The 15,466-nt window shown below is 39.4% G+C and overlaps 1 protein-coding gene across 22 annotated transcripts in view; it reads right to left on the bottom strand.

Moving 5' to 3' along the window:
- SYTL2 (synaptotagmin like 2) overlaps positions 1 to 15,466 on the bottom strand; it is a 120,522-nt gene that overhangs the window by 87,450 nt on the left and 17,606 nt on the right. The window lies entirely within an intron of this gene.

Genomic DNA, 15,466 nt, shown 5'->3' with positions numbered 1-15,466 from the left:
ACTTGATATTTAATGCAACCAGTTATAAAGAGATCTTTTTGCTATATGTGATCTCAATTTACCAGCATATGTAGAGCAGGCAAAAAATATATCACAGCATCACAAATCTGTTTGTCCTAAATCATCATGAACAACTAAAATCCTTGCACTAGTCTAGAAAAAAGTGTTGTAAGTAGTAGTCAATCCTTAAAAAAAATCCATCAAAAGCCAGCCAAAATGATTATCTATACTTCATTAGCTAAGCAGCCTGTGCCCTGCCTGGGCTGTCCAAAGATGTGGGTTCTGGTCCTTGCTCAGCTAGTAATGACTGAAACCTTTGGCTCTGTTCACCTCCCTGGGTGACAACCTATAAAATGAGGCGTTTGGACACTGATGGCTCAGGTTTGTTTCTCAGGGGCATGAAATGAAATGACAATGAATGCCAACACCATCACCAAGTTAGCTCAGGAGGAAAGAGATGTAGAAGCAGATTATTAGAGTAAAAACAAATGCAAAAAGAATTTTTAGAAACTAAATGCTTTTCCTAAGATATGGCTATATCAAAGGAGAGGATAATAATTAGAAAAATAGGGTATAAAAAGCTGACAAGATTCTTTTTTCCCTTCTTGTTGTTCCTCCATCCTTCCTTCCTTTGTACTGATAGTGCCCCCTGTTTGGTTCTGGGCTAAGCACCTTGGACACTGCTATTAAGTAGTAAGGCCCAGTTCTTACTGTCAAATTCTTGCTAACAGCTCCCATTTGCAGAATGTTGTGGGTTTATGGTATACTTTAGCAAATGCAACCTTTACAACAATAAAAGTTATTATATTACCACTTGGAACTGTGTAATACCCCATAAAACAGCTTTGTGCAAGCATTATCCAAACACTCCTGAAAAAAAAAGTTAACAGATTTAATGATTTCTTAAACCATTGGGAAGTAAGGAGGGCAAGCCCATGACTAGGAATCACAATCCCCCTTTATAAGGGTGAAAAGTGAGATTCAGCAAGGCCAAGTGGCTATGTCCAAGCTCACATAGCTACTGAGTGACAGAGCTGTGAAGAGGACACATTTGCAAAGGAGGAAGAGGACTAAAGACAACAGGGTATATTTAAGTGTCAAATGTATGATAATAAAGAGGGGAAGCAGAAAGATCAAAGCAAGAACTGGGAAGAGATGAGACTTGAGTTGTGCTCTGAAAAATGGGGTATGATTTAGAGCAGTCACTGAATTCAACTCAGAAAATAGCACAGTACTGCTTTAGAGAGGGTGGAGTATAGAAAAACAAAAAGATGTCTATATTTATACTTACATAAAAGCATACTGCCTTTCATTTAAGAAATGAAATTCTTTAGCCACTATTGGTAATCAGCATGTGTGTGCAGCGAGCTTTTTCCCAGGAGCATAAATGGGTGGCCCTAAGTCTTTTCCCTTGACACTCACAGTGGGTATTAGGGAGAGAGGGTTGCTTTGAATTCAGATTGTGAACTATACCAGTGAGCTAGGGTGAAAACCTCTGGCCCCGCCACCCTTGACACAATGGTGTACCTACCTGAGTTCACTGGCCTTCTCCGTATGGGTGTGACTAATCACATGCTGGAACAGCCAGCCTACCTTCCCAGGCTGCATTCATCGCAACCAAGGCCCAAGAATGTAATTAATGAGCAACCAGGGCCTGCTCTTGAGGCGGGAAGGGAGAAGAAGGGAATGCTTGGGAAAGATTTCAAGGTGATGACAGAACATAAAAATTACAGAAGGGCTTAATAATAAAACAGGTCCAGGCTCTGTCTACCAGACAGAATGGGATTTAAGCCAGGAAATTGGGATAGGGAAAACCATGGGATCAACCTGGGTGTACCTGAGAGAGGAGACCTCAGACAGAAAAAAGTGAGAATCAAGTTGAACCACAGACCTGGTTCTGGTAGAGAACTCAGGTGATAGGAATCTTAAGGTTTACTCAACAGAATTACAAGCCTTTCTTCTTACTAGGGAGACTTCAGCTAATCTTCCAGAATTCTGATTCCAATCTTATTTAATTAGGTAACATTTCAAACAATACCTTTTTCATCAAGATAAAAAACATAGCAATTCATCATACCCTATTTTCATACCACAGAGGAGGCAGGGATATTTGATGTTTTCCAGAAAGTGTTACTTGAGTTTGGACTTAAAGTTGAAAGAAACTTTCCACCAAAGGGAATTTAAATCTTCTCTTCCATCATGTCAGGACCCAGTACTAATTGTGTAGCAAATGCAATGTCCAAAGAGTCAAAAAGAGTTCCCAATTTAGACGGCAGAACAGATCCCAGTTCTACCAACTTTCTAGCTTTTCTGGTATTTTGAGATGGTCACAGAAGACAGGAAAGCCTTCCTTCAGCATCCACCAAAGAAGATGCGAACTGGTCCTTGAACTTAGTGAGGTGGAACGGCACAGACACACAGACACACGTAAACTTGACTACATTTCGTTCTCAGTCCTTCACAACCAACTTATGGCCATGTTTATGCAATTCTAAGAATACTTCAACCTACTGACACATACAGAAAACTGGCGGGGTGGTGGCAAAGTGACTATAAAACCAGGGTTCTGGGGCCTGGCAGTGGATAAAATAAGGGTCCCATCCCTGACAGAAGGATGTCTTAACAAAGCTTATTTTGGTTCAGATGTAGTGGTTTATTGAAGGGGGAGTAGAGAGATTATATGCGTTGTTCTTGCTACTCCTCTTGATTCTAGGAGGAGCCACCATGTTGGAACACTCACATTCACTCTTTTACCAAATCCTCAGGCCAACACTGCAAGGAAAGAACCACTATCATTTCCATTTTACATAAGATATGAAGGAACTTCACCCCATCTGTCCTCTTAAATGCTATATCATATGCAGACAGGTATATGGGTATTTATTACTGATATCAGTTATTATCTACAAACCAAGGTAAGGTAATTCAAGTTCTCAAATTTCAAAAACTACAAACATATGGGTCAGGTAAAACTCATAAAATCTCCCTCTTCTTTTTTTCCCAGCAGAAGAAGATCTCAAATAAAAAGTCAAGTTATAATGGAAAATTGAAATATTTAGGTAAAACAATCTCATAACCTTGACTTTAGAGGAAGAAGATAAACACTCATTTTTATTAATTTATCCACCGAAGCTGATCAATAAATGCCTCCTAAGAACATGTGCATGAGAGAGACTCATTAGATACATCACATCACAGAGAGGGGCCACGGTTATGTAAAAGCCAAATGTAATGGGGAAAGAACACTCCCTGGGAATCAGGCCACTTTAATTTCACTCCTGGCTCAGTCACCTCCTGGCTGTGCAATGCTGGGCAATTCACTTGGCCTCCTGGGGCTCCAGTTTCTTCATTTATCAAATGAGGGTGTGAAAAAAGATGTTCTCTCTCTCTCTCTCTCTCTCACAAAGTGCAGGGTTGTTCTCTAGATGTCCTGAGTAATGCCTTTTATAAATATCTGGTTCTTTCTGCTGCTATTTCTCTCTGACCCTATGGATACTCTGGAACGGTTCATTTTCTGGTCTCCAGCTCAGATGGTACGCACAGATTTACTCAGACTGGACTTCCTGAAGCAGCCCAAAGAGAGGAGGCCCCAGGTAGCCTCCAGCCGTGACCTGGCCCCAATAGCCACAAGCCACATGCCCCCACTCCCCACACGAAAGATGTCTTGATAGAACCAGGGACAGAGTTCTAAATACAGCCTTCAGAAGGTAACTGAAAATTCATCTTTCTTAAACCCAGGGAAAACTCTCACCTTCTTCAAGAGACCCAGTCAAAGGAGAAAAGAACCATTTCCCCAGTAAAAGCACTTGATGAACTCAGATTGATTCCATACTTTGCAAAAGTTAAATGGCAGAGATGGTGCAAAACAATGGTCTGAAAACAGAGCTTGAGTTTTAGGAGCTGCTTCACCACTAAATGCCTTTAAATTCCTTCTGCTTTATTCTACCACTAGGAAGGCCAAAAGCCACCAAAAAGAAAAAAAACATTGAGTGTGGTAAACCTCATGAATGTTTTGCAAAAAGGAATAAGTAAATTAACAAATATGTGAAGAAAAAATCTTATCTAAAGAAATTATATTCTCTGCCTCACTGATTTTTTTTTTTAATCTTAGATATGAGAGAATAAAAATAAGTACCAGAAAACACCAAGCAAACCAGGGTGCACTAGTCAGTCTACAATTGCTTTTTCACCTCAAATTCTGGGTCCACAGTTCCCTAAAATAATGACTTTCAAATGCAACTACTAGGCTGTGATATAAGGGAAATAAATAATATCATCATTGGGGTTTAATTATATTACACATTCATTTTATTAAATTTACGCACATCAGAAGTATGGAAAATTGCCAGCCTTCAACATTTATTTTTAAAAATGAATTATTAAACAAAAACCATCATCATGAATCCTAGATTTTAATTTCTTTTCCGAATTCCACAGACCTGATAAGAAAAAATTATTTCTACCATTGAGATGTATAATCTAGTTTCTATCCCATCCTGGGAATCACTAGTTAGTCACACCGTGGCCTGCCGCTGTGTGTTATTACACATCAACATTTGTGTGTATCGAAGGCAGCATCTTATTTGGGTATCACCTCTCATTTAAGCCAATCAGAAAAGGCTTCAAGGTAGGGAAGGAAGAAGTGGGAGGTGAGAAAAGGGCACTTAAAGCCAAGAGAAAACCCAAACCCATTTCACAACCATGTATGGTCCCCACAGAAATGAAGAGGCATTAAGTGCTCCCCTATAAACTGGAAGGCAAAACACCAATGAGGTCTACTCTGTGGAATCCAGTGTTACCTGAGAATGGAGGTTTTGAGATTCTAAACAAAACTAAAATGAAAAAAACATTAATTAAATATCAGAGTGGATAGGACAGAATTTCAGTATGGGCTCAGGCAAACAAAACAGCTTGTTTGAGGGCAGCCTGGAAATGAATTCTCCTCAGGGATGAAAAACAGAGGGAAAAAGTGGGATTTTACCTTTTCCTTTAACCATTATCTGGCCAAATGTCTAATATCCTCCTAGGAATAAAAACTCTTGCCTACCAGTTTCATAAAAAGAAAAGCAAATCTTCAAACAATTTCTACAGAAACTTCTTCCATTCCTCTGTTTCTAAAATAATTTGAAAGACTCATTTTTAAGATGATTTTAATGCAAACTGTATCAAGTTTATCATGAAAACTTGTGTAAAGTGCACACTGGTCAAGGAGAATTAAAAGCAATAAAATCCCCATATCTCAATCACTGGGGTCTATCAGAGTTCACAGGAGCTTAAAGATGCCCACTGCCTAGATTTCTAGATATTTTTCTCCAAAGAAGCTTCATACAGAGCATGGTAGCCACCTGAAGCCCAAGAGTTAACAAAGGTTCATTCATCCATGTTTAGTAGAACCTAAGTAATATAGTGCATCGCTCAAAAAGCACTGGTTGAATAACTGTTGAATGAAAGAATGAAATATCCCCAAGAAAGGAGATGAACAGAGTCTTATGAATGAGTTATGAGACTCATTCTCTCCTGAAAGCAGGGTAAGGATGAGATATCAGAAAGGCTCTAGGACTGCCTGAGGGTGAAGGGGTATGGAGGAAGCAAAAGGACTGTGGCTCCCACTTTACAATTCTAAGATCGGGCCCAACTGTGCTACATAAATAATGTAAAAAAGATCCTATTCTTAGCAGCTTTATTCATAATAGCCCAAAATTACAAATAACACAGATGCTCCTCAATGGGTAAAGGGTTAAACAAACTGTGCTGTACACATACCATGGGACACTACACAGCAATCAACAGCAGTGAACTACTGATACACGCAACAAGTTGGATGAATCTCAAGGGAATTATGCTAAATGAAAAAAAGCCAACCCCAAAAGGTTACATCCTGTAGGATTCCATCTCTATAACACTCTTGAGAAGACAAAATTATAGAAATGGAGACCAAATTAGTGGTTGCCAGGAATTAGAGATGGTGACAAGGGAGGCAGAAGGAAGGTGGGTTTGGTTATAAAAGGGCCACCTGAGAGATCCATGGGTGATAGACATCTTTAGTATTTTGACTGTGGTGGTGAATGCACAAACCTATACGTGTGATAAAATCGTATAGAACTTAATGCACTCACACACAAACATTACCCAAATACAAGTAAAACTGGGCCATGTGGATTTGAATCAATGTCAATATTCTGGTTGTGATAATGTACTATAGTTATACAAGATGTTACTACTAGGAGAAACTGGGTAAAGGGACATGGGATCTCCCTGTAAAATATCTTACAACTGCATGTGAATCTACAATACTCTCAAAATTTAAAAAAGTTTAATTTTAAAATATCTTGAAGGCAACCTTTCCTCTGCCATCATCACCACCAGCAATTTGAAAGTGTGTGTGTGTGTGTTTGCGTGGTCAACACACTAAACCTTTCCTAACCACTTATATAAATCTATCTGGCCTCTAAACTTTCAGTGCACCGACTGCTTTCATCACACAATCTAACTCCTGCTCTTACAATAAGAACAAACATTTTGTGACTCTTAACCCCTTACCTAGGATAAAAGCTCCTAAGACAAGGCCCATGTCTTCTACCCCTTCAGTGCTTAGCATACTACTGAGGAGCCTACAGTAAGTACTGAATGAAAGTGTTTGTTAATATAGTTCAGTGGTAGAATTCTCACCTGCCGTGCAGGAGACCCGGGTTCGATTCCCCACCCATGCACTTCCCAAAACAAGCAAGCAAACAAACAAAACAAATAAAAATTCAACAAATGGTGCTGCAATAACGGGATACTCACATGGAAAAAAGAATGAAATGTGACCCCACCATACAGATACAAAAAAAAAAAGAAGTGTTCGTTAATATACAAATAAGTGAATGAATAAATGTATGTGTTTCCTACTCCTCATAGAACTGGATGAACTGGAAATTCACAATACTTTTTTTTCAAATCTCTTAACTTCAAAAGGTCAATAACAGCTGCTCCCGCCTGCCTCACAAACCCATGATGAGGTTAAAGATCATTCCCAGCAGTGTCTGCTGTAGTAGTAAGAGCACACCCAGCATTAGGGAGAGAGCCGCGCCAACGATCTGCTGTGTGACCTTGTGCCAGTTAATTTCACTGAACCTCAGCTTTCCCTTTTGTAAAATGGGTAATAATGCTTATCTTTGCAAGGCTGCTATGTAACTGAGACATCATGTCCATTAGAAGCCTAGCTCAACGCCAACCTCAGAAAATACTCAATAAATGCTTTCATCTTTCTATAGATACTTCCAGACACTAATGCTCACTTCAAAGTTCAAAAACAGTGGCCAATTCTTAATAAGGTGATGTCTTTTCAATAAATAAACAATGTTTTACTCACATTGCACCTTTCTTTAAAGAATAAACTTTGCCTATATATATAAAATGGCAAAAGTAAAATGGACAGAATAAATGGAGATACGGGGTGGAGGAAACGGGAAAGGGCAAGTTCAAGTGGAAGATAAAGGAATTCAAGGGTAGCTGTTGAACAATGCTCATGACAAGTCCCTCTCCCCCCACTCACGGGGGCAGAAGGTCTGTCTTGTGCCTGCTGTCCTCCCTGGGGTTTCACACCATGGTGCTGTCTAAGGGTGGTGTAGACACAGGAAAAAACACACAAAAAGCCTACCGATTCCTAAGAATAGTGGGCTGATGGTGCTGAAGGCAAGGAGGAAGGGACTCTGTTTATCTTCTCTGCTAGGGAAGTCATTTGTTTTCAGGTAAGCCTACTGCTTCCTTCTCAGAGCTGGGAGTGCCTTAGTCCTTCTTACCCATGGGTGGCAACTTTCTCCCCAAACGTGCAGCTGTCTGAAACATATTTGTTCTTGATGCGTCACTGGGTCATGAGGAGTTCTCTGAGAAATACTTTACACATGGGTGTCTCCAAGCCCAGTGGAGATATTTACTGACCCATGAGGCAGGGATGGACAAACACTGGTAATGGTTCCAGGATCCAGTCCTTAAAAGAAGAAACTAACTCAGTCCATTGGTCAATCAACAGCATTCTGAGCCCTGACTATATATTTATCTTGGCCATCGCTAGGAACCGAAAAGGAATCATCCACGACTACGACAGACAAGGTCCCCTTCCTTTATGGAGCCTGTGGTCTGAGTCTCCCCACTACTACTTATTTGCCTTATTTCTACCAATATAATATTGCCTGGCACACAGTACATTCTGTGTCAAAGCAAAAGTCTCAAAATGGATAGAATATCATTCTAAGCATATTCCTTGTAACTAGCAGAACCATATGGAACAGAGAGATATGCAGATATGTCCATGTTAGACAATGAAAATGTGATATGTCTCTCAAATCTCAGAAAAGATGAATGTGCTATCCAGAAGTATTATACATTTTTAAACTCTTATGAATTGTATTCTCTTCCTATTAATACAATTAATAAGAGCATATATTTAGTAAGTACCTTCTATGTGCCAGACACTATGCTAAGGTCTCTTACATAAGCTTTAAAACACTCTTATGAGTGAGACACATAATATGATTCCCATTTTACAGATAAGAAAACTTCAGCTTAGAAAGATGTAGGAATATGGAGGTGAACCCAAGATTTTCTGACTCAGAGCCAGTGTTGTTGAACAGTACGGTAATCTGCATTACTATAAGCTCAGTTGGTTTAGAAAGAAGGCTAAGGTTATTGCTGTTATTGTTGAAATTAAAAAATGTACACAGTATGGACACTTTAAAACATATTAAGTTGAACCACATAAAATTGCCAAAATACAACCATTTTAACCTCAAAAATGGCAATTCCCTTTGTTTCAACCTAACACAAAATCAAGAGATAGAATGACATGAGCCTCGCTCCAGCACAGCCTCTGACCAGCTGTATGACTTTGAGCAGGTCACTTAACCATTCTATAAAATGAAGGGATTAAGCTAAATTTATTTTTAGGTTCCTTTCCAGCTCTATAATTACAAGGGACAAAGTGGGAAAAGAACCATACTTCTTTCATTCAACAATTCCTTATTAAGTGTTCATGTGCCAAGCACTGTGCTCTCTCCTCCTTCCAAATGCATCCACAGTTCAAGGGTGACCTCCCAGTAACGTCCTCCAATCCAAGGGCTCCCACATATTAGAGATAAAGAACAAGCTTGAGGCTTTTTGCTTGCCTTCTATTTTAAGGAAACTGGGTGTGCCTTATAATGCTGGCAGTTTCCACTCCATCACAATTCCACAGTAGGACAGAGAATCAATGGATACATAAATCACATTAGGGTGAAGAGATGAAGTATAGCATGGCAGAAGAAATGGTATGTGTGAAGAAATGTTTATCTCCCAAACCAAAGAACTCTCTGTAAATATTCTGGCTCACAGTGACTTCCAGAAAAATATTTCACTCCTTTCAGGACTTCACTTGCACTTCCCTGGAAAACAGTCATTCAGCCTTTAAAGAAAAAAAAAATCCAGAAAGGAAGGTTCCCTCAGTTTTGCTTGAGCATCTAGTTACAAACTTCAGAATGATTAAGGATTGGAAGACACCAATTCAAACCCTAGTTGTACTACTTTGTAACTTTATGAGCCTGGGTTTATCATTCAACATGCCTCTGCACCAGTTTTCTTATCTGTAAAATGAGGACTGGGATAGATGACAACTCTTAAGTACCCTTCCAAGTCTAAAGGTCTGCTAGCCTGGAATTCTGGAATTCTAGGATTTCACCATCTAATCTGCCATCTGTTCCGTTTTGTACTGTCCACAGTGGACACATCAAACAGCTGTTTTCCGGCATGCGTGCAATAACACTTTAAATACACAGCTGAAGACTCTTATGTGTGCCCACTTCAATCCCTCTCCTCCAGCCTACTTACAAAGTCACAGATGGAGTCATGTGGTTAATGTGATGTTGGGAGTAACTCATACGGAGTCATTTGTCTAAACTTTGAGTTCATAAGAAAGGGAGCACAAGTGGAAAATAGTTCTTTGGCTTCTTAACTTCTTGCAACTGACAAAGACCCATAATTTGCAACCTTCCTCCCAGGAAATTCTACCAGCTGCTTTCGGAATACAAAAGCCACAAAAGAGAGGGATTAATGAGTACGGATAATCTAGTAGATTAGAACAAACCTATACACAGTATGAAATTGTTGAATTCTATAGGACAGATTGTTGTTAGTGCTACATTAAGAATGACTCTGTAAGAGTCACAGGAAGTCAGATGACAGAAAGTCAGATAACCTATATGTTCTGATCCAGGGAAAGCATGTTGCTCTGTACAAGGTTAGACTCTGAATTATTGAAATAGATATAACTCACCAGACCTGGGCTCTACCAATAGAGCCCCCTCAAACACACCTAGATGGGATGATTCAGAATCAAGGGCCCAATAGGATAGTGGAGGCAGCTGAAGTCAGTGTTCCTTGGCCTTTCTGTTCTATTCCAAGCTAGGATTGCTCATTTCTCTTAACCAGTAGCTTAACTTTCTAGTCCATATAATGCAAACCATCTCTGAATGGAGCCCCTACGAAATGTGTCATTTAAAGACCCTTGAAGTCTCCAGAAAGACTTTTTCCCCTCTTCAAACAAGTATCCTCCAAACAACAAACTAAAGAGTCAAAAGGATTTCACAAGAGAAATCATAGAAGCAAACTGCTTACTAAATAGCCTTTCAGATTTTTAGTTTCAGAGCTGTTATTAAGTGTCCTTCTTTATTCCAAAATACAAATACTCATAAGAAAGGAAATAACCTGAGAATTGTTAATATAAAATTGTATGTTTTAGAGATGAGAATTTTTCTTTTTTCCTCTTAAAGGGCTTTGAATTATTCAATTTCTCTAAGAGATGGACATAGAGAAACATTTCAGCCACCTAAAATTTTGATAACATTCATGTAATTAAAGCTCATGTATCTCATAACTCATGTTTCATAAACCTGTCCTTAAAATTTTAAGGGCATCAGAGTGATGCCCCAATGAATCCCAGAGTGATTCAATCAGTGAGTGAAAAAGTATTTGCAAAGCCCCCTTCAGGGAATGGTGAAAACAGGGAGAAATTCAACTTCCCCAAGTTGAATTCTTGATATTTTCACAAGCAGTGTGGACAACCAAAGCTATAGGCTGAGCCCCCAGTTTTGGGGGTTGTTCATATGAAACTTAACCCCATAAAGGACAGGTTAAAGCCTACTTAAAATTTAGGCCTAAGAGTCACCCCCAAGAGAGCCTCTTTTGTTGCTCAGATGTGGCCTCTCTCTCCAGCCAACACAGCAAGCAGACTCACCATCCTCTCCATCTACATGGGACATGACTCCCAGGGGTGTGGACCTTCCTGGCAACGTGGGACAGAAATCCTGGAATGAGCTGAGACTCAGCATCAAGGGATTGAGAAAACCTTCTTGACCAAAAAGGGGAAGAGTGAAATGAGACAAAGTGTCAATGGATGAGAGATTCCAAACAGAGTCGAGAGGTTATCCTGGAGGTTATTCTTACGCATTAAGTAGATATCACTTTGTTATTCAAGATGTAGTGGAGAATCTGGAGGGAACTGCCTGAAAATGTAGAGCTGAGTTCCAGTAGTCATGTTTCTTGATGATGATTGTATAATGATATAGCTTTCACAATGTGACTGTGTGATTGTGAAAACCTTGTGTCTTATGCTCCTTTTATCTACCGTGTCAACAGACAAGTAGAACATATAGAATAAAAATAAATAATAGGGGGAACAAATGTTAAAATAAATTTAGTTTGAAATGCTAGTGATAAATGAAAGCTAGGGGTATGGGGTGTGGTATGTATAATCTTTTTTTTTCTCTGTTATCGTTTTATTTCTTTTTCTGTTGTCTTTATTTCTTTTTCTGAATTGATGCAAATGTTCTAAGAAATGATGAATATGCAACTATGTGATGATATTGAGAATTGCTGATTGTATATGTAGAACAGAATGATATGTCAATGTATGTTTGTTCTTAATTTTTTAAATTAATAAATTAATTTTAAAAAATTTTTAAGGGCATGCTCTCAAGACTTTTGGTCATGGAAATTGTTCCAGTAGGCAAAGCAATAGGCATTTCCATGGTTAAAGTCTCACAACTGTTACATTATCTAGTTCTGCATAAATGAAAAATCCACCCCACCCCCACCCCCACCCCAAGAAAATATTGGAGAATCAGTGGCTGGAATTTGGCAAGCAATTGCATTTCCACATTGTTCTAGTTTGCTAGCTGCTGGAATGCAATATACCAGAAACCAACGGTCTCTAAAAAGGGGAATTTAATAAGTGGCTAGTGTATAGTTCTAAGGCCGAGAAAATGTCCCAATTAAAACAAGTCTATAGAAATGTCCCATCTAAGGCATCCAGGGAAAGATATCTTGGTTCAAGAAGGTCAATGAAGTTTAGGGTTTTACTCTCAAGTGGAAGGGCACATGGCAAACACAGTTAATTTCTCTCTCATCTGGAAAGGCACATGGTGAACATGGTCAGGGTTCCTCTCCCATTTGGAAGGACACATGGCAAACATGGTGTCATTTGCGAGCTTCTTCCCCTGGCTTCCTGTTTCATGAAGCTCCCCAGGAGGCATTTTCCTTCTTCATCTCCAAAGTGCTGGCTGGTAGCCTGTGCTTCTCATGGCTATGTCATTCTCTGCACTCAGCGATCTCTCATTTTACAAAATGTTTCCTCTTTTATAGGACTCCAGTACACCAATCAAGACCCATGTAAATGGGTAGAGACACATCTCCCCTAATTCAGCTTAACAACCACTCTTGATTGGGTTATGTCTCCAGGGAGATGATCTAATTACAGATTCAAACATCAGTATTGAATAGGGATTATTCTGCCTTTATGAAATGGGATTTTGATTAAAACATGACTCTTCTAGGGTGCATACATCCTTTCAAACCAGCACACACATTATTTTAGTCAATACCCACCCTCAATGCAAATATGAATCTTGTAAAAATTTTAATTAAAAATAACTATGTGGTCTGAAAAATAAGCCCAACACAACTGGAAATATGTCACAACTTAGAAGCTAATGCTTTACCATCTTTAATTAATGATATTATGCCACATTAGCAAAGAGTGCCTAGCTCCTCAATCCCCATTCTTTGCACATTTGAACTCTAAATGATAATAAGCAATAAACCTCCAAGTTCCTCAAGGTCACAGAACAGATTTCATATCACAAAACCCTAAAGAAAGCAGGGAATTTCAAGGAACTTAAAAATCATGCCTTTCCATGAGCTGGTCTCCCAATGAAGGTATTTCAGTTTACAAAATCTTTTCTGCTTATTTGGGTTTGATTCCTACTATCAGTCTCATATTTGAGGGGGGAAAATGTCATCATATTTGGAGTAACAGTACAAGAAGTAAGACAAATGTGAATTCTCATGACTTTCTGCCAAAGCTTAAATAGTTATTTGAGGTTTACACAGAAGTAAAAGAACAGCAGAATTCCTAAAAATTGCTCCAGGAATTCATGGAAAGCAGAGCTCTTCATCTATACTTTCTTTCTAATAAATAAAATCAGGAAATCCTAAGAAATAGAAGATCTTCTTAGATGCTTAGACTCCCATTTCCTTCCAGTATCACTAAGAAGAGATTAAATGTTTGCACTTTGCTATCAATATTAAAATCTTAGGCCTGCCACTTAGACTCTGTGGCAAGTTACTTAGCTTCTTGAGCAAGTTCACTTAGCTTCCCTGCGTTTCCATTTCCCCATGGGGAAATATCTACTTATAAGTGTGGTTGTGAGGATTAGGTGAGTTTGTATGTGTAAAGCACTTGGGCTAGCACAGTTCCATAGTAAACACTACATAAGTGTTAACTGTTATCATTACCACCACCATGAAACCTATTCTCAGATCCCAAATGAAATCATATTTCTGTCAAAGAAATCATTCTGTAAAATGATGATGGCCCAGGTTCAACATCTGATTTAAAACATGGAACCCTCCCTTTCCAGGGCCAAACCACACTAATAGGAGTTAGGACTGAGCCGTTCTGTTCTTTGGGTAAGAGAGGAAGCAAGATACTTATGCCCAGTGGTCTGTTAGGCTCATTCAACAAACATTTATTGTGTACCTAGTCTGTGCCAGGTACTGCACCAGGAATTGCACCAGTGCTGCAGTTTTTTGCTCATGGGCAGCTGTTTCCACTGCAACCCTTGGAGCTCAAGGCCTTATTTCCTTACAGAAGAGTGATGATCCTCCCAGGATGAAGCTAACATCCTCTCAGGATGAAACTGCCCTCGAAGAGGGCATCCAAACCATCCATTAATATTTTTTTCCCTGTAGTTCTATAATTAAAAAAAAAAAAAAGTCCTCATCTACCTTTCAAATTTAATAAGGTAGATTATTCCCAGATATGAGTTTTTCCCAAATATCTGCCAGGAAGGATGACTTCATGCAAAGCGAGTCTGACCATGACGAACTGATGGAGCAGACCACCACAGCTCTTCCCACACTCCCAATACCCTACGGCAAGCTGGGAGTCCCAGGGGACCCAGAAAAGGCAATACACAAACAGAAAGCAGGCACATCAGCTAGCATCGCCAAAGAAACATCCTCCTTCTCTAAAACTTCCCACGAGGCACCAGAACCTTAAACTTCTCGAAAGAAGAGCCTCAACATTTACTGAGGCCCAGGGCAGATTTAGCTACTTGTCAACAGCTGATAAACCGACGATTATTTTAGGAGTCACACCATGACACTCTGGTAGCACAGTGAAGAAAAACACCCTGGCTTAGGAGTCAAGCCTGGGCTTGAATTCCAGGGTTACCACGTAATAGCTTTGTGGCCCTGAGAAGACATTTAATTTCTCTAAGTATCCTTCTCTTTTTCTATATTATCTGGCAGTCTTTTGTGAGGACTAAGCAGCTGGCTGACGTGTGGCACAGCAGGGCTTCAGCTTTACCCTGCAGAGCCCCATGAGCTCATCCTCTTGGCTCCTCTGCCCACCTCCCTTTCTGTCCAAATCAGTGCAGCTACCAAAATGAAAGAGCAACCATTTCTCTCCCCCCAAAGGTAATCAATCAGCATAGAGGGGAGGCAATTTGCCTTAACTTCTTTCCATCCACGCAATCAATAATATCTTTCAGGTCTGAGCCTTGACTTACACAGAATTCAAAATAAACGTAAAACCTGACTATATAAGGAAGCTGGGAGACTATAGCTCTTAAGTCTCACTAGCTCAAGATTTAAAATCAGAAGAATTGAATTTGAGCTCTGGTTCTACCTCACACTGACCATAATATTCTGGATACGTCATTCAAATTTTCTGAATCTTACTTTCCTCATCTGTAAAATGATTTCATCTAAATCAGATGGCTATTTTTAGTATTAAATGACATAACATAGGTGAAGGCATTTTGAAAACTGTAAAGCTCTATACAAACATAATGTTGGAAATTTTACTCTTTTTTGTTATTGCTCTTTTTGCTGGCTATAGCCTATGTGAGATAACAAAAACTTAAGAAGTCTGTGTTTATTTGTAGCTCTC

This window comes from Tamandua tetradactyla, chromosome 8 (genome assembly GCF_023851605.1).
Source record: "Tamandua tetradactyla isolate mTamTet1 chromosome 8, mTamTet1.pri, whole genome shotgun sequence".
NCBI classification, from domain to species: Eukaryota; Metazoa; Chordata; class Mammalia; order Pilosa; family Myrmecophagidae; genus Tamandua; species Tamandua tetradactyla.
This window is presented reverse-complemented; position numbering and strand designations above follow the sequence as displayed.